The 19,893-nt window shown below is 46.6% G+C and overlaps 1 protein-coding gene across 1 annotated transcript in view; it reads left to right on the top strand.

The window, feature by feature from the left end:
• Nucleotides 1-7,389: 7,389 nt before the first annotated feature.
• Nucleotides 7,390-19,893, top strand: part of LOC119170563 (proton-coupled zinc antiporter SLC30A2-like) — an 82,045-nt gene continuing 69,541 nt past the window's right edge. Inside the window, exon 1 of the mRNA XM_075887124.1 lies at nucleotides 7,390-8,494. The gene's annotated coding sequence lies outside the window, so the exon portion shown is untranslated. The remainder of the gene's footprint in view (nucleotides 8,495-19,893) is intronic.

The raw sequence follows: 19,893 nt of genomic DNA, 5'->3' as shown, positions 1-19,893 counted from the left end.
TGATATTGCTCCTGGCTTCCCGCGCCTCGAACGTAGACTCACCCATGTCCCCCTGGATGGCCTCCACTGCAACCCTAGCTTCCATGGCAGCCCAATGTCAAACGGCCCACCTCCCTTTGGCCTTGCTCTAGCCCCTCACGGGTCTTGCTGGACAGGCACATGATGGCATTTGCAAAGGTCAGACATGGTACATGAATCGATTTCCACAGACCTCGCACCAATACATATTTGTTGCAACCCCAGAGGCTTCTCCGGTGCGAATGCAGCTCGCACGCTGGGAGGTCAGTCGCAATCAATCCTCGTGCCCCGAGAATGGGTCTTCTCCCGTGCCTATGGTCACCCCCAGATATCGGTATTCTGTTGAGAAAGGCAACTTGCGGTCTACATTAGGAAGTTCTAATGGGAGGTTTGTGTCTACTTCTCCAGCTAATTGGACAACAGCTGACTTCTGAGGGTGAAATCGAAGGCTTAGGTCTGCTAAATGGAGAGCTGATATTGTCACCAGCTGTGGTAGCAGATGTCGGTCTTCTGCAAGAACAATGTCATGTGCGAAAACTAGCCCTGACAGTGTCCATACTTCGGGCTGCCCTTCCGACGGGAATTTCATCTGGAAATCGATATTTGACTGGATCAGCGCACTTTCTAAACCTGATGCATATAGCATGTAGAGCAGTGGCGAGAGTGGCCACTGCTGCTTAAGTCCTCTGCGGGTCGTTACTAACTCAGTCGACGTATCTGCCAAGCGTGCCACCACCGAGCAATCGGCACAAAGGTGACGCAGGAGGTCTATTCATTGTTGTGGCATGTCCAACCGGGTCATGCGCTGCAGCATTAGGTCGTGTGGAACACTGTCGTATGCCTTCTAAACATCTAGCAAGCGTGTGAGTAGATTGCGGGATTGTTTACGCGCAACCTCAATGCAGGGTGACCACGAAAAGATTATCCTCCAGGCGTCTGTTTGGACAGAAGCTATTATGAAGTTCTGTGAGGTGTCCGCTATCTTCAGCCCATCTTCTCATCCGTGCTTTAACTACTTGTGCAATAGCCTGTATAGCACACTGGTCACAGTTATAGGCCTGTAGCTGCTGAGGAAGTTGCTGTCAGCGCATTTCTTGGGGACTAGACATACGCGGCTTCGTAACCAGACTTCGGGGATGGAGTTCCCTTCTATAATACCCGTGAAGATAGCAGCAAGATGTTCTCTCGCTATCTTTACCAGGCGCTTTACCAGACTTGCGGGTATACCATCCAACCCATGTGCCGTGTGTGATGCTATTCGCGCTAGGGCACGTTCTAGTGCTACTCGCATCACTTTCCCTTCACGGTCCGTCGCCTGTGCATCCCCTCGTGATGGTGGTATATGTACTTTGGCCTCTGCGGCTGTCAACGGAGCTGAGGCTCCGAAAACGTTCTGGGTGTACTCAGTTATCCGCTTTTTGACATCAGAGACCTGTTCTCCATCACCTCGTCACGGAGGGTTGGTCGTGAGGCGCTTTTCCCGTCCAACGTCGATACATATCTCCAAAAGTTCTGCATTCTACGGAAACTGCTGGGCTACGTCCACCACACGCCACATTGTGGTCGCGCCGCCTAGGAGAAGGCCTTGGCGCTTCGGTGCTGTGGCGCCATCTAGTTTTGCATAGACAAACAAGCTGCGGAAAACCACGGCCTTCTTGACGTGCGCCCGCAATCTCGGAGATTATGGGAAAACGGTCTATATTACTGCCTCCATGCTATGGGCGTACACGTCTGCGCTATCTATCATGAAGGGAAATAACAGTCGTACGCGAGCTACGCTTGCAATACTACGGATAGCACTCGAACCGGCTATCGCTCGCAAACGATGCCGCGCCTCCTTGCGCACAGTACACAGCACAGTCTGCCCTTGAGTCGCTTCAGCTGATCTACAAACACCTATTCCCCAGCACCAGTGTGAGGTAGCGTACTATAGACACTACCTTCTGGTTAACTTCCCTGCCTTCCTCTTCTCGTTATCTTCTCTCTCTCTCTCAGCGAATTTATATGACAGCTACAGGTCCTACTGACCTATTTTGCCAATGCCTGGTTCAAGATCTGTTTTCATTCTTTTTTTTTTCTCGGAAGGTTGTCCTTAGACATAACATTAATTGCAACAAAGGCTCATCGCACCGAACGAATGAGGTTGTGAACTGGTCTAATGGGCTCAACTTCGTAAGTCAGGGTGGTGAATCGCACGATGCCCGGTCGTCTCCTACCGCTGCACTAGATAAGGGTATTGGCATTGTTCAGTACTGCCACGATAACATTAATGCAATCCTAATTCGGTACCCATCAGCTTCAGTATTCGCTGGTCTAGATCTGCTGATCCGCTGGTCGCGGTTTCGAATCCCGGTCGCGGCCGCCGCATTTTCGATGAAGGCGAAAATGCGAGGACCCGTGTGCTTATATTTAGGTGCTCTTGAAGAACCCGACGAGGTTCAAATTTCTGAAGCCCTCCCCTACTGCGTCTTTCATTATGATATCATCGTTTTGGGACGTTAAACTTCGTCAATTATTAATAATCAGCTTCGTTATCTATTCTACGTGTCTTTAACTATCGTTTCCTCACGAATCACTCATTTTGTTTACCATTCCCCTTTAATTTTTTGCTGATGGTGACTAACCCGACTCGAGTTACAAATAATCACATATTCTTGATTTGATCCCTACAGTGATTCTCAAGAATATTATTTTACTGAATTCCGCTCCATGTCTCTGCGATCACTGCTTGCTACACTTCACGTAAACTCCAGCATACCTACTACTATATATACTAAGAAACATGCGGTAATCCATCACTACAATGCCGCAAAATTGGAAGAAATCAACCACGAGCTATTCATCTTTTTTGACGCTTATACTTGCATGACTTTCAACATAGAAAAGTGGAGGAACTCTGGGATCTGTTCTTTAACAATATCTATGACCTTACTCTATGACGGTATACTCTAGTGACGTAAGAAGGGCGCGCGCTGACTAAGCTATATATATATATATATACTACATTCACATAATAGAAAGGAGGGTGCGCTGCCACAGGGGGGGGCGGGGGGGCTGCAAAGTCAGCCCCATACTATGACAAATAGGGAGAGGTGGAGCTGCCATTGCCCCCCCCCCCATTGCCCCCCCTCTTTCCCTCTCCTCCTAAGAAGGTCATTGCGCACACGTAAGAAGGCAAATTGGAATATTTGCTCTTTGCCTTGACATTTACAATACCTGCGGGGACGGGCACACTTATGTGGATTTCTGGGCGCATTTTTTAACACCCTGTGGGTAATTCTAGGTTGTATAAGAGCGTGCAAGCCTTACGTACAGGATTAAAAGTTTGCGGACGCGGAGTGAGATGGAAGTTGGGGAGGCGGCGGACTAATGCATTAGGAGGACTAGAGCATTGTGTGACGCTGTGTGACGGGAGCATTGTTGCGAAGGTTCGCAGCGTAGCATTAAATCTAGGATATGCACGTTCAAACTCTACGAAGAAGACAAGATGCATTGAACACGCGCTTGGCACACACTTCCAGCTGCGTTTATTTTTTGAAGGTACAAAATTTCTAAAGGTTGACGAGGAGCAATCGCACCCACAATCTAACAGGTGGCGAAAATGTGGCAAGACCACGTGCGCGTTCAAGCCCGGAAGGTTGCTAATGTGACCATCTGAGAAATCCATTTCCGTTCTTGATAATGAGGGTGAACTAACGCATTAGTCACCTCTTTGTAAAGCACACGCAATTTCGCTCCATTTTATCAGCCTGTTGTTAGATTATCAATGCGATTACTCCTTGTCAGTACTCATGAATGTTATGTTAGCGTAAACGTGGTCATTGGGAAGGGCCTTCGTCCCGCAGTGAACACAGGCTGATAATGACGATGACATTCAAGAAAAAAGACACACACACACACACACACACACACACACACACACACACACACACACACACACACACACACACACACACACACACACACACACACAGTTGAAAAAGTCTGTGCTTCGCGTGCAAGATGCGGTCGTGTGGGATGACAGGGAGCGGCAGCAGATTGAATGACTCGCCTCGCCGTATACCATCTATACTGCTCGCGGTCTCGCGCGTTCGTATACCTTCCTATCACTGCTCGTCTGTGTTTGGCGATGTCGGGAAGTGTCTTCGAGAGGAGAGATAAACATGGCGGCTCGACTTAAAGGGATGGACGATAACCGATAAGTGCTCCAACGGAGGCGTGCGGGACCTGGTATGACTTGAAGGGATTGCGCCGAAAAGGTGGAAGTGATCGAGAAAAGGCGGCGCTTTAGGTAAAGCCATCAATGACAACACGTGTAGACACATTATTTATTGTGTGTAGCTTATCTGTATGTAAAGAAGAATGTCAGGTAAGAAGACGCACAATGTCGCCTCCGCCACCATGAAAAAATTTGCAATGATTCTAGCGAAAACGACTAGGTCGTGCATGAATATTGGATATATGGATCAGGGGGGGGGGGGGGGGTGTATATATCTGTAGTGTGCGGTTTCGTGGCTTTGACACGCATGCCCTGAGTCAGCAGTTTCTCTACAATCGGCCATCTTCCGGTGACGTCCTGTTTAGGAACGCTGGAGACGATTTAAAAGGGATGTCGAGATAGTTTCAGAACCAAACCGAGTATTGAAGGACTCTGATAATACTTGTACGTTTTTCAACTCTTCCCTTCGTTGGCGTTTAGCTACTAGCCTCTCTTGCGCGAACGTCGCAGTTGGCTAGGCCACGTCGTGCCCGTTCCCGCGTCAGCTTTCGCTGGTATACTTACGTCGGGCGGCTTCTTTCTCGGGAGCAGTCTTGGCCATTATGAAAGCGCAAGTGATTGATTGCTTGTTATGTGGAGTTTAACGTCCCAAAACCACCATATTATTATGAGAGACACCGTAGTGAAGGGCTCCGGAAATTTCGACCACCTGGGGTTCTTTAACGTGCGCCCAAATCTGAGCACACGGGCCTACAACATTTCCGCCTCCATCGGAAATGCAGCCGCCACAGCCGGGATTCGATCCCGCAACCTGCGGGTTAGCAACCGAGTACCTTAGCCACTAGTCCACCGCGGCGGGGCAAAGTGCAAGTGCAAGTTCACAAATAACCGTCGCCATCCTTTTCACTTCACCGATGGTGGTGGTAGTGGTTGGGTGAAAGAAAAGACGCATATTTTTTATGGAATCTCGCAATACGTCTGGATTCCTCCCCTGAGCCTCACGCTCACCCTTTTCGACGTGCTTCTCATTGGTTCACTCTCTTCCCAAGGCCTCACTGTCCCCATTCCTGGCGCAGCCCTCCCCTTCCAACGGAGGTTCACTTTTACCACATTGCGATTCCATCGGACAGGGAAGCCTCGACTGAGCACCGCTTCGGTGCGGGAACTAATGCCGTTCTAATCCAGCGCTAGTGTATTTATTGCGTAGCGATTTGTGCAGTTCTAAGCCCTGTGCTAAATGCAGTTCCATTACTCTGGAACCAGAGAAAGTGCGTAGCACGGGCGGCCCAGCGATTCTCGTTGCGCTTCTGTTGGTCTTAAAAATTATCTCTCGCAGGATTTCGTAAGTTAAATAGACTTACATGCAGACGTCAGCCTGAGTAGAGCAGACCTGCCTGGATAATTATCATGGTAAAACGTCCATGCTCGATGAGCTTATCGATAAGCGTTCGTGCACTTGTACCCTATATAGAGTGATGTCATCTTCGTGCATTTGGCAGCCGCCGGTCTGCCTTGTCATTTTAGGAGCGAAGTCTTCACGACATCTTTCAGATAAAAAAAAAGTGCGCTTAAAATGTTAGTGGAGTATAAATTCACTTGTTTTGTTTTGATATTTATTTCTGACAACCAGTACACATAGTTGCGCAGAAAATTGGTGTAAAGTTAAAGAAAGCCTGACAAAGCGCCAATATACGTGCACATGAATCGTGCCATTTACGTGCCCAAGAATCCAAGAGACAAAGAAGCCAAGCAAATTATACGAGCTGAATGAAGAATTGCAGTCTTGAGCGGAAACGAATTGATGCAAATAAAAAAAATAAGCAGATCATCAATCTAAATGGGATCAATTTTATGCGAAGCCCTTAACAAGTACCTGTTTTAACACTTTTTTTCATTTAATCTGTCTTATATTGACGTCCGAACATACAAATGGCGTAAATATATAGAGAAAAAAAGTTATGAGAGGGGCAAAAATTTCGCTATTGTGGTCATTTGCTTGTATAAGTGTAGGTTTTACTTGTAATGATGTATTAACTAAATCAAGGTGGAAATATTTTTCTTTTAACAAACGACTGTTGTGTTATTTAGTCTAGTTGGAAACTGGCCAAACAGCAGTTACATTTCAGTGCTGAAGCTTAACACCTGAAGGGGTTCTCGCGGCAACATGTCAGTAAAAATATTTAGGCTGTAAATAAGGTTGGCTGAGAAATATTTTCAACTGTACGACTGGTAAACGGTTATAGGAGATCAAAAATATACATTGGGCTAGCACAGTCCTTAAATTTCCTAGCTTCCGACATTTTTAGGGGGTCTAAAATCGACACCGTAGTTCTTGAACGCGATCACCAATGCCAAGTATTTTCCCCTCAAGCAACTTTATGAGGTGTACAATTTCTTGATGACCATGTGCCTCAGCCATACAGTTCAGGCGTTCCTCGCGTACGCTTAAGCAACCACTTCTGCTGCATCTGCAGTCTTCTCGGGGCGCTCGTCCATGGCTCCGCCTCTCAGACATGGTCCAAGAGAATTGTCGAGATGATCCTGACAGCGATCTGTGCTTCCCTTTTAAATGCAAGCTCATTTTTTTTCGCATTTCACACTGGTACCGCACCAGATCACACGACCTTCAACACATGTCCTGCGGGCAGCGCATGCGCCTTGATTGATTGATTGATATGTGGGGTTTAACGTCCCAAAACCACCATATGATTATGAGAGACGCCGTAGTGAAGGGCTCCGGAAATTTCGACCACCTGGGGTTCTTTAACGTGCACCCAAATCTGAGCACACGGGCCTACAACATTTCCGCCTCCATCGGAAATGCAGCCGCCGCAGCCGGGATTTGAACCCGCGACCTGCGGGTCAGCAGCCAAGTACCTTAGCCACTAGACCACCGCGGTGGGGATATGCGCCTTGGAACATCCGTGGTACGCCACAACTGGGATGTTGACGCGCCTAAAACGCGTACGCATAATTGTTAAAACAACAAACTACATAACAGAACGAATTCACGACACCCTTTCACCATAAACACCACTGTCAATGCTGCAGGGGGCTCAGCCCATCCTCGCCCCCTCAGTGTTGTCGATATCGCGTGTGTATATGTAGTACAGGCATACGTGCAAACACGCGAACATACAAAAAGTAGCGCTGCACCCTAACCCCCTCCCAACCGCACACACACACAAAAAAAAATCCTGGCTACACTATACTGCGAAACATAATTAGCGAATGTTTGCAGCGCGCACACAACCAAAGACTTAAGAAAGACAAACAAGTACATCTCCTCTCACGTCTGCTTGTTGGGTGCGTGCTAGAAACTTTCCATATCTAATTCCGGGAACCTAGCTATAGTTTTCTACGTTTTTTACACACTATCGGTCACTTGCCACGTATCTCGCGGCACAAAAATATCGTGGATACCACCGCTCTGCTCACAGAGAAAACCAGCCGTCTTCGAGATTGCGCAAAATCTACTGGCACGGGTACATTCCAACTTCCCGCTTCCGAGTTCCTTCCTTGTTTCCATACCACGCACAACGAAGAACAGAGTGGAAAACCTCGTCGCCCAACTCCAGCCGTGTCGCTTATTTACTTGCCGGTCGAGCCGCGCGTTCGAGTGACATAACGCTGCGCGGTTACCAACCTTTCTGCTGCGCACGCACGTGTGCGAAGAAGCGACACAGCACATGTTTTCGCGATTGACGTGTTTGTCACAGCTTGCAGCTGCGTTTCCGCGCGGGCGTGTCGATTTCCCTCTCCGTAAACGTTAGCATTCACCGCTCAGTGGTGTAGCGAGCAAAACAGCCTATCCAGAGCTTCTTTCCGGCTGCGTCTTGGCCCGCATTTAAGCACAGTTCACCGTAAAACCGAAGGGCAGCGCTGGGCCGCCGTCGCTGACCGGATGGCAGGAGTTCTGTCGAAGGCGTCCGGTGATTGCGACCGATCGCGGCGGGGATCGCCGCCGCGACCTCCGTGCGGCCGCTCCTTGGGAGCCGGGTGCAGCGCCCTGAGGTTCGTGTGCAGCGGCTCACTTATCTGCTGAGACGCAGCGCCGTTCGTACTACACTATTAGCAGACAGCTTGCCAGACGGTCGACGTTGCCGCTCGGCTAATACGTCCGCCGAGTCGTCGACGCTCTTCTCGCACCCATCGTACGGCAACGCGGACGTCTTGGACCTGCTCCACCGTGGCCCAACGAGGAGACGCCGCCTCTCGAGAGGGCTCTGACACACGGGCATCAACGACCCGCAGCTGGTGAGTGCGTTCTTTTGCCTATGCGCATGCCTGTGACAACTGCCGCGCTCCGCGGGCGAACGGAAACGTATCGCGGAATACCGACGTTTTCCGGTCGTGTGTGCGGCTTCAAGTAGGGGTCGCCCTTCGCGTTCTGCGCTTTTTCGGGCCAGTGCGAACACGGAAACGTTATCTCAGGCCGGAGTGTAGCGTCGTCCGCGTTGCCTGCGCCCCAGAAAGCTTTGAGGCAGCGTGAGAGCGACTTGTCCACCGGGGGACAACCAGAGGAATGTTGGATGGCGGGAAATGTCGGCTATGTTCCCATACAGATGAGAAATGAACAGCTCCGTTACACTGCTATACGAGGAGCACAGAAAGCAGCTGAGGGTGTCATCCATGGGTGACACACATGCGTAGGCGGGCATTTAAATCGACCTTTGGTTTAATCTGGCGCTAAATACGTGGCTTCTTTTTGCCCATCGTTCCTTAAGAGCTGTGTACAGATGCGCACGGAAAAATGTGGACACGATCCTCGTGCCTCTCCACCTGTACGGTACGACGAATGTGCCACAACTCAAGATAAGCGGTCACCTTATCTTTCTTTGAGTGTCGGGATGGGGGTGTAATTAGTGGCGTGCGTGTTTCACAGACATACTTTTCAGTAATCTCTCGGAGGCGTAATGAACTTAATGATTGCGCGTGGTTACACGCTCGGCTGTAAAAGGTGCTGGATTTTGAGTTGGCCTCATGCACTGACATCGTTCTTGTTTCGTCGGCTACGTAGCTGAGGCATTTCAAGAGTGCTTTGAACGTTAATTATAAAACACCCGCTTTGCGGAACCCGAAGTTGCGGTTAACATCTCGGAAGCTACGGTCGCTGGAGATGACCGCCGTGGTAGTGGGTGCTCTCTAAAGAACAACACGTTCCAGAGAAGATGCTCATGTAGCCGGCATTTCATTTCAACCCGTTGTTCTCTGGCACATTTACTTCGACGCGAGGGCTTCGAACAATAGTTGTTCCAATTTTTATTTATTACTTGGCATCGCCCTTTAGTTTGCGTTTCGTTTCGCTAGAGATTAGCCAATGAGTGGTAATATTCGAAGTGATTGCACTGCTTTCGCGTACACTGCCGATAAGAGATCGCTCGCCCTGTCACTGCGCTCGTCTGTGATCAGATAAGGGAACCGGGTGATCGGCGCGAACCTCGCATGTCGCATCTTATCGGGTGACGTCGGCGCAACTTTGCTGATCGGTGGAAAAGTTGCACGAGTGTTCAAAGCACGTTCCGTCTGATAAACTGACCGTGACCCAAGCCTTCACTGCATGACCCCGTGGAACGCGGATATAATCTTATCGTTGAAGGAACTCGCATATACATACGCAGATGGCCATAGAATCAGCAGCCTAATACTGGAAGACTGCATAACCATCCTTTTACTCGGGCGAAGATCTTTGGTGCATCGTATTCAAGCACGTCAGCCATCAAAACCACATGAGTCCTATAATTCTTGAAGGCAACATCACTGGGCGACCACCCATGAAGCACTGCACTGTGGGTGTGTTGCGCAATGTGCATCTGCTCCTCTCTCTCTCTCTTTTACATCTTACTCATCCCTCCCCACGTGTAGTGTAGCAAACTGAACGTAGCTGTAGTTAACCGCCATACGGTTCTTATATTTCCCCCTGTCGCGTATTTCAAAGTGTCAACATTCCAGGTCATTCCCTTCCTAAGCTCGCATCACTCACTCGAGGTCACTCAATCGTAATACATCACGGGATTAGGTCGCCGGAATTTATGGCGTCGTAATGACGCCACTACGAAGTCACATCACGTTACATGGTTACCATTTCGCCCCGCCGCGGTGGTCTAGTGGCTAAGGTACACGGCTGCTGACCCGCAGGTCGCGGGTTCGAATACCGGCTGCGGCGGCTGCATTTCCGATGGAGGCGGAACTGTTGTAGGCCCGTGTGCTCAGATTTTGGTGCACGTTAAAGAACCCCAGGTGGTCGAAGTTTCCGGAGTCCTCCACTACGGCGTCTCTCATAATCACATGGTGGTTTTGGGACGTTAAACCCCACATATCAATCAATCGATCAATGGTTACCATTTCAAAGGTGGGCTGGTCCCGGAGGCGATGCGAAACCACGTGCGCTGCTGAAAGCTTTCGGGCGCGATCAATACAATCGACGGAGATGAATAAAGCGGTTGTGTTCGCGTTTCAATCGTCATCGGTGAATGCACAAGGGATTGCGTGACTTTTTAAGTCATGCATGACTTGCCCATATAATCCTATTTATACGTGTGATGTAATCTTATTACATCAGCAGTGCCTAGCTCATGCAAGCAAAAAGTAACATAGCCGGAACGCTTGGACAGTACACCACTATGCGTGAAATCGGATGCAAAACCCATTGCGAATGCGTAGTGTCTTCGTTCTCGTTTGTGGGGCTCAATCCCGATCGGGCTCGATCGAAAATGTGCCTTGTCGCACCCTTGTGAAGGAATATACCAAAGCGAAATGTTGTAGTTTGGGGACAGCCACCACCACGTTGAGTATGATTCTAGGGCTATATCTCTTATACGCCTTATCGCGTGTGACTGCGCTGCTCGCAGATAAGAGCGCATTCTTCGAGGAACTCTATTGCTATGATTGCCACAATCCCTCCTCAAGTTTTGTTGTCGCCTCGTTTCGTTGTCAGTAATTCTCAGCGCAAACCACGCCTGCAGTGTTCGAGAAGCTTGGGGACTGCAGTAGATCATTTTGTTAAGATTACGCCCACTTCGAGAACAGCAAAGATTAGTCTGGAACCTACGTGGCCGCTAGCGATAACGCTAGAATATTATGGCACGTGTAGAAATGCCGACGAGCTTCACCACTTGTCAGTTGATCGACGGCCGACGCTCTGCTCACCGCTATCGGCACCAGTGTGTTTCGTTGTAATCTGACCTTTCGTTGCCTGGCCTAAAGTTCGGCCCAAGTAAACGGTTTCATCTTCTGATTAATTGATTTGTGGGGTTTAACATCCCAAAAACAACAATGTGATTATGACAGACGCCGTATATAGTGGAGGCCTCTGGAAATTTTGACCACCCGGGGTTCTTTAACATGCACCCAAATCTGAGCACACGGGCCTACAACATTTCTGCCTCCATCGGAAATGCAGCCGCCGCAGCCGGGATTTGATCCTGCGACCTGCAGGTCAGCACAGCCGAGTACCTTAGCTACTAGACCACCGTGGTGGGGCTGGTTTCATCTTCTAACAGTCTCTGCCTTCGTCGACGTCACGACCCCGTGACAATATACACTATTTGCAAGGTAAAGAGAGTAACGCTTTCACCGTAAAATGCGCCAATAAGGCTGTTATTTGTTTATAACACAACCAGGACACCTTTAATTGCTTGCGATATCTGCATAATTATACCATAAATAGCTCGGGGAACATCTGCTATTCATTCTCAACCCAATTATCTCGGAATAGCAGTGCATTTTAAAGAAAAATTGACGTCAAATTTCTAACATGCGAGTTAAAACCAATGAAGCTGAAGGATAACTATTGAGATGTCTCAGAGCTGCCTCAATGATATACCAAAACATTTCTTACTGGAGGCAGTTCTGTTTGTTTCCCAGGAGTGTTAAGTGGTTTGATGTCATAATGAGGAGCTGGTCACGTGGGGACACTGTATTGTGACGTCACCTAGTTGTACATCCTTGAGTGCACCTTGGAGGCAAAACCGATTAACTTGGATCGACCGACACAAATAAGCAATAATATCTACTGACTCGTTCAGTCTAATAACATCTCTACATTTAAAACAATATTTCTAACCTTTCACCTCGGTACATTTTCACCGTTGATGGTTTTAAATAGCAAAGAAACGTTGATGCGTTTCTGCTGGTTACCAAGTCCTGTGGAGATACATACAACGAAAATGCGTTTGAATGCCCTGCTTTGCAGCAGTGAAAAAAAAGAAACTAAATACCCCTGAAAGGAAGGCAGCGAACAATGACAGAAACAATGGCAATGACAGCAAGGAAAACAGTTAATCACAATGACAGCAACACTGACACTACTATGTATGTAAAAAAAAAAGTTGAAGGAAATCTTAAGCCTTGGCCTTGACTTGGCTGCTTGGTAGTGGCGTTCACACATCGGCCATCGTGTGCCCTGCTGCTTTCATTGGATTAACATTGTGTTTCATTGCACTGCGGAAGTAGATCTCGGAGGCCACGCCGAAAGAATCCCATGTTTCAGATCAACCTCGCCAGAGGACGCAGTCATTCAAGCTGCTCGCTTTATTTAAATGAACTCAGTCAGATAAAGGGGAACTCCGCTGTTTTTTTTTCGATATTTGCCGATTTCAATAGAACTTTGAGCATGTGTTTTTGTCGGTGCCATGGTGATATGTGCCAAATTGTACAACGGTAAGTCATTTAGTTTTGAAACATGGGATTCTTTCGGCGTGGCCTCCGAGATCTACTTCCGCAGTGCAATGAAACACAATGTTAATCCAATGAAAGCAGCAGGGCACAGGATGGCCGATGTGTGAACGCCACTACCAAGCAGCCAAGTCAAGGCCAAGGCTTAAGATTTCCTTCAACTTTTTTTTTTACATACATAGTAGTGTCAGTGTTGCTGTCATTGTGATTAACTGTTTTCCTTGCTGTCATTGCCATTGTTTCTGTCATTGTTCACTGCCTTCCTTTCAGGGGTATTTAGTTTCTTTTTTTTCACTGCTGCAAAGCAGGGCATTCAAACGCATTTTCGTTGTATGTATCTCCACAGGACTTGGTAACCAGCAGAAACGCATAAACGTTTCCTCGCTATTTAAAACCATCAACGGTGAAAATGTACCTAGGTGAAAGGTTAGAAATATGGTTTTCAATGTAGAGATTTTATTAGACTGAACGAGTCAGTAGATATGATTGCTTATTTGTGTCGGTTGATCCAAGTTAATCGGTATTGCCACCAAGGTGCGCTCAAGGAGGTACAACTGGGTGAAGTCACAATACAGTGTCCCCACGTGACCAGCTCCGCATTATGACATCAAACCACTTACCTCTCCTGGGAAACAAACGGAACTGCCTCCAGTAAGAAATGTTGTGGTATATCATTGAGGCAGCTCTGAGACATCTCAATAGTTATCCTTCAGCTTCATTGGTTTTAACTCGCATGTTAGAAATTTGACGTCAATTTTTCTTTAAAATGCACTGCTATTCCGAGATAATTGGGTTGAGAATGAATAGCAGATGTTCCCCGAGCTATTTATGGTATAATTATGCAGATATCGCAAGCAATTAAAGGTGTCCTGGTTGTGTTATAAACAAATAACAGCCTTATTGGCGCATTTTACGGTGAAAGCGTTACTCTCTTTACCTTGCAAATAGTGTATATTGTCACGGGGTCGTGACGTCGACGAAGGCAGAGACTGTTAGAAGATGAAACCAGCCCCACCACGGTGGTCTAGTAGCTAAGGTACTCGGCTGTGCTGACCTGCAGGTCGCAGGATCAAATCCCGGCTGCGGCGGCTGCATTTCCGATGGAGGCAGAAATGTTGTAGGCCCGTGTGCTCAGATTTGGGTGCACGTTAAAGAACCCCGGGTGGTCAAAATTTCCAGAGGCCTCCACTACGGCGTCTCTCATAATCATATAGTGGTTTTGGGACGTTAAATCCCACATATCAATCAATCAATCAATCAATCAAGTCATTTAGTTTTTTAGAAGCACGTTGTAAACGCGGGTCACCATGTGTATGTGACGTCAGGGCCTACTCTTTTTCAAAAACCTCGCTTTCCCAGCAGACGGATGCAGCGTGCGCGTTTTTCTATGAGGCGATGACAACGCGAGCACAGTTCAGTTCAGGTTCACTAACAAATGTGACAGTTCATTGGTCGTTATTGTAAGTTATATTATGCTATGATGTATGTATCCAGCGTATAGGTGACTCTTAACTCGTGGTTTCGTGCTAGTTTTGCTTTTACAAGACGAAAAACGGAAGTTATGAACCGGAAGTGCTTGAAAGAAAACAAGTGTCACTCGGGGCTGGCGCCCCCGGTAAGCTCCATCTAGCGATGCCCATACTTAGCAAATGAAAAACGTGCCATCACTGTCTGGACTCTCTAGAACTTTATATTTCTCTTTAAATACGCACCGCATTGCACCGGCCGACTGGAAAGAAATGAATTGATAAGAAAAAATATGTGTGTCGTGTTTCGCCTTCGTGTCATCTCAGGCAATTGCATAAGGGGCCGTGCAGACAGATAGACACAGGTAGACACAGATATACAGACAGATAGACACATATAGATAGATAGACACAGATAGATAGATAGATAGATAGATAGATAGATAGATAGATAGATAGATAGATAGATAGATAGATAGATAGATAGATAGATAGATAGGAATAGTCAGTGTTTTAGTTTCGGCAAGAAATGCTTTGCACAAAATGCTGGAACATGCCCGATTGGGGGATTTCTTTTTTTTCTTCTCCTTTCTTCATTCTTTCGTTCCTTTATTTTTGTCTTTCGTTTCCTTTCTTTCTTTGTATTCCATTGCGATATGCCCTCTCCTTACTTCGCCGGGAATTCAAATAATTGTATGCCCAGAATTGGAGTTTCATCCACGTGTACAGCATGCAGTGCCGCATTTGAGGTGCTTCAGGTAACAATGGCGGCCAATCATTAATATTTAGGTTATAAAGAAAATGTAGCGGCTTGAAATGACACATGACCTCGATAAAAGACTAGATTTCTCTATCGCAAATGACAAATGGCTGATCTGCGACGGGCCCATAATCGACGGAGCATAAATGACAGTAAAACAGTGCATAATACTCATCTGACCGGCACACCTTCGATGCATGTAGTTTCTCTACGCTCACCGGCATCCGGTTTTTCGCCTGCATCAACTTCACCACCGAAATGTGGAACTCGCAAGAGGAGGAGGAGGTAAAACATTAGGCAGCTATAGTTTACCGTCAGCGTGATAGCGGTGGTTAAGGGAATAGCGTTACCATGCCAAAAACGCTCGTTGAGGATATCGCCTTACAGTTTAACGGGATAGCGTTCACGCCATTAACGTAACCCAGCTCGGACGGTGACGCCACCTTTCGGAGGGTGAATAAATTAAAGGAACAATGAAAAGAAAAAGAAAACGGCCGTATATTCCTTTCTCAACGCGCGAAGCAATGTTACAAGTTCTGTTCGTAATAATATAAAAAGTAAATAAACATGAACCACGGACGAAACGCGAAAACATTTATGTTGCAGATTTGTCTACATTGATATTTCTAGTTTGGCCTAGAGACGTTCGAAATAGGAAGGTATATAAAAAACTACGCTAACTTGTCCGTGATACTCGGTCATCGAAGCTAACCGAAGGCAAGCGGAGCCATTTGAAGCAGTCATTAGCTGCTCAAAAAGTGAATATTTTACAACTATACGCCAAAATTTCTTCGAAGCAGGCGTCCGAAACGACCGACATGTTTTACGTACACTACGTAAACCACGCCAACACGGTAAAGTGAAATATAAAAATAGCCTGTGTACGGCGAGCGGTATACTGGTCACGTATGTTGCTGCGCATGCGCACTTAGATCCCGCTATTACGGTAAACTCGGTAAACTATAACTGTCTATTATTGACCAATCAATTCCGGGCATGCACCTTCCGTGGTCTCTGCACGACTCCTCAGCGCTTTGCGTTCATGAGTTCCTGTCTATGACGTGGTCAGTGGTGATCTGCTGGGCTGGGTCCATCAAGCGCAGCAGGATCTCCTATTTCTTCCGCATGGTCAGTTGCTCCAGAGAATGGATCTCCCATTGCTTCCGCGTGGTCAGTTGCTCCAGAGAAGGGTCGAAAGCTGTTTTCAGAAACCTGAATGTCGGATACTCGGAACAAGTTGCTGGTATGATAAAGTTCATGGGAAGCAGGAAGCTGCAAGGGATGAAACATTATTGAACATGGAACGTTGCTGGAGTCAATGGGTCATCAAGGCTTGCTGTAAAACAAGCGTTTTTGCAGATTGACTTTCAGATAATTTCATATTACTATGTTGGCATACTTAACAGCAAGCCTTTTCGCCTTTTCCTTAACCTATAAATAACACTGCTCGTCAAAGGGTGGTACTAAAGTTTAGGCACAGTCGACGGGACAATATGTGGACGAGCACTTCACCAGCGTCAGGAAGCTGAACTTCCGTTTGGTTAAGGTGCTATTGATGATTGTTGATGCCCTTGTTCACTGCACTGCAAGCCTTCCTATTAGATCGCTTCAATTCCAACCAAATGCGCGTGGATCTTTACTTATCAGACATGATAGATGACATGCGTATGGTAATTAAGTGGCATAGCTATTTTCACGATAGTTCGTCCGTGTTTCCTGTCAGTTTTGAACTTGTATTTGGTGCTGAAAGGACATTTGGGCCCGTTATTTCGCTTTACACACGAGGTGTCTTCCATTGACGCGTGCGGTGACTTTTCTATCGTATGCCTGATCTAAAAATGTGAAGGTCACTCCACGGAGGTGTTGCACAATATCACGAGGGAGGGTACATTAAAACGATAAAGAAGGGGAACCAGCTGGCGTTACTGGGCACTTCAAGACACTATAGTCGGTTACAACCTAAGAATAAATATAAGCTCCACCTACAGCCGTACCTCTTGCCACCCCGAGAAATTGGGATCAAATTACATTTGTTCATTTGTGTGACGCCAAGCATTGTTCGCGCATATTACATCAGTGGTTTCCTTATGAAGACACTGGTTATCGGTGAAAAAATTGGTCAATTTTCAAAATAAAAAAAATGGTATTGGTTAATTTCCGCAAAGATTTCGACATGACTATGCCAAACACAGTTCAAGTAAGGACGTCGAAGTTTTAATTATTATTGGGCGTATTATTTGTGTTAGCAGCCAAAAAGTATTTATGGTTGCAACGGAAGCCACGTAGCAAGACTCTCTCACACAGATGAATGGCTGGTGACCCGCAGTTTTCGGGGCGGTGCGTGTTCTTTCATTTGTGTTTTGATTTTTATTCTTACGTTGTCACCGACTATAGTATTTTGTCTCTTTGTCCTCTTCATGGCTTTTACTCGCTACAATAAAAAAAAAAAAGAATTGGGGCAGCTGCAGCTACGCACTAGCGTTGCGAAGACTTAGGAAAGAGCGGAGCTAGTGCGATTCCTCTTCTCTCTCACTTCCCTGTCCAACCCTTGGCTATCTATACCGTACAATACTATGCGATGTTATGCCCTCTCCTTTTTTTTCGCTCCTCCTTCTCACGTCGTCTCTTTTCACTTTCAATTCAATTTCTCACCCCTTGCTATATAGGGCTGCCATTTGTTTCACCTTCTCCCCTCTTTTCCATCTTTCTTAATCTCTATTCACTTTCCGACTCCTTGCTATTCTATACAAGATATATGCTTTACTTTCACTGCATAGTTTTCCGTATATGCACTACTCAGGCGCTAGTGTTTATTGGAGCTACAACGCACGACGCTTCGGATGGCATGGGAATGATGGCCAGTACGCACATTTGTCTACTCTTCTTACTTTCGGCTCCGCTTGGCTTTGCGTGGCTTTGAGCTGCTTTTGTCACAAAACGGCAATTAGCAAATGTTCAACAGTTTCACTTCACCACCTTAACCTTTTTTAGAGTCACCAGTTCAAATCGGCCCCCGAAGTTAACAATGGTCCGCTCTTTTATTCGCAACAGAACCAGAACACAGCAATTAACGAAGCCACAGGCGCGATCGAAGCCCGCAAGCACGACGATTAGGCAAATGTGTGTGTTACCCATCATTGCCGTGGTCACTGAATGATTGCAGCGCGAGACTCCCTTCTAGTTAATTTTAGGAAACTCCCTTCTTGCTCATCCCCATATCCCTCTTTCAACCCCTATAATGTATTGCGCGTGGCTAGCAGCGAATGTTTATACCCTTACCTCATCCTTTTTATGTTCCTCACCCTTATATGTCGTGTTGCAGCAGTGGTTACAGTGCTCGCCAGTTCACCCAAAGGTCGTTGGTTCGATCCCTGGCCGCGTCGGTCACGTTACAATGACGGCGGGATGCAAGAGCACTCGTGTGACGTGCACTTCGCGCAAGTTTTAAAGTACGGCTAAATAAGTGTTACGTGCACTTTTATCGCGTGCGGTTCTTTCGTCGTGCGTCAGGTAAAGGGTAAGCGATTTTTCGCGTGATTATCAAAAGCTCGTAGCCCATGGACGTTGTACGAACCACCACGACGACGCTGTCAAGCTTTTGCTTGGCAACGTGGCTCTTCTGTAACGATTTATGACATCCACAATGTCGATGTCCCCTACGAACCGAACTTCTCTCGGAGGCCTTACTTAGAACGAAAAGGAAGCGGAAGTCTACACCAAGATGAAGTCAACTCCAGGTTGGATGCAGGAGCGGAAGTGAACGTAAAACAACGAGTATTTATCTGAAAGTCAATACGTGCACTGTTGTTAGTATTCTGAGAGTATAGTATCTGAAGCCCCAACTGTCGATCTGGCTGTCCAACGCTATTGTTTTAAAGTTTATATCAACACTGCAGATACTCTAAACGAGCTGGGCGTGTTAAGCAGGTGAGAATAAAATACGCAGGCTCCTGTTGCCATTCCCAATTTCGACGAAGTTTGCTCCAGCAGGAGTATTTAGACCCTGAACAACGATTTCGGAGTTCTTGCGAAAAAAGAAGAGCTTGTTCACCTCAAATAACAATAAAAAACTTAATTAAAAAACAATTTTTCGTGAGTTTCATAGTTTTGAAGAGTACATAGCTAAATAATGATGCGCTTCTTGGGCACAATATTTATTCCCATCAAACAAGGGGAATTCAATTTTATGAGTGTTTTATTTTCCTTCGTCTATTAAAGACATTTGAGAGAAAAAATTGAGAAGATAGTAAACGGCACAACATACCTGCTTTTCATAATTTTATTGCCGTATAGACTTGTTAAACTGAGAACTTTAAAACTTGGTATATTTTGTCGTTCATATTTTTTTCTTTCTTTTAAAATGATTTTATTGGATCTTACGCACACTGTTCTACTTCAAAAATGTGCTGAAAACACAAGAACGCAGGGGTTTATTGTGCTTTTTCCAAAAAGCCATTTTTAGTTCATTTCTAATCTATCTGATTGAAGGAGAGGACGTCGTCCTCTCCTTCAATCACTTTTCAGCAAGTTGTTGAATATTTACGGAGCCTTCCAGCTTACGGCACCTCTCATGGTGATATAGTGGTTATGGGCCGTCATGCCACATAATAATAATTATTATTATTAAGCATAAACGTAACCTTGGACGCTGTATCGAACGTAGGATAGTATTATGAAATAAGAATTGGTGGGGTTTAACGTCCCAAAACCACCACATGTTTATGAGACACGCCGTAGTGGAAGGCTCCGGAAAT

This window comes from Rhipicephalus microplus, chromosome 2, assembly GCF_043290135.1.
Source record: "Rhipicephalus microplus isolate Deutch F79 chromosome 2, USDA_Rmic, whole genome shotgun sequence".
In the NCBI taxonomy this organism is placed as follows: domain Eukaryota; kingdom Metazoa; phylum Arthropoda; class Arachnida; order Ixodida; family Ixodidae; genus Rhipicephalus; species Rhipicephalus microplus.
This window is presented reverse-complemented; position numbering and strand designations above follow the sequence as displayed.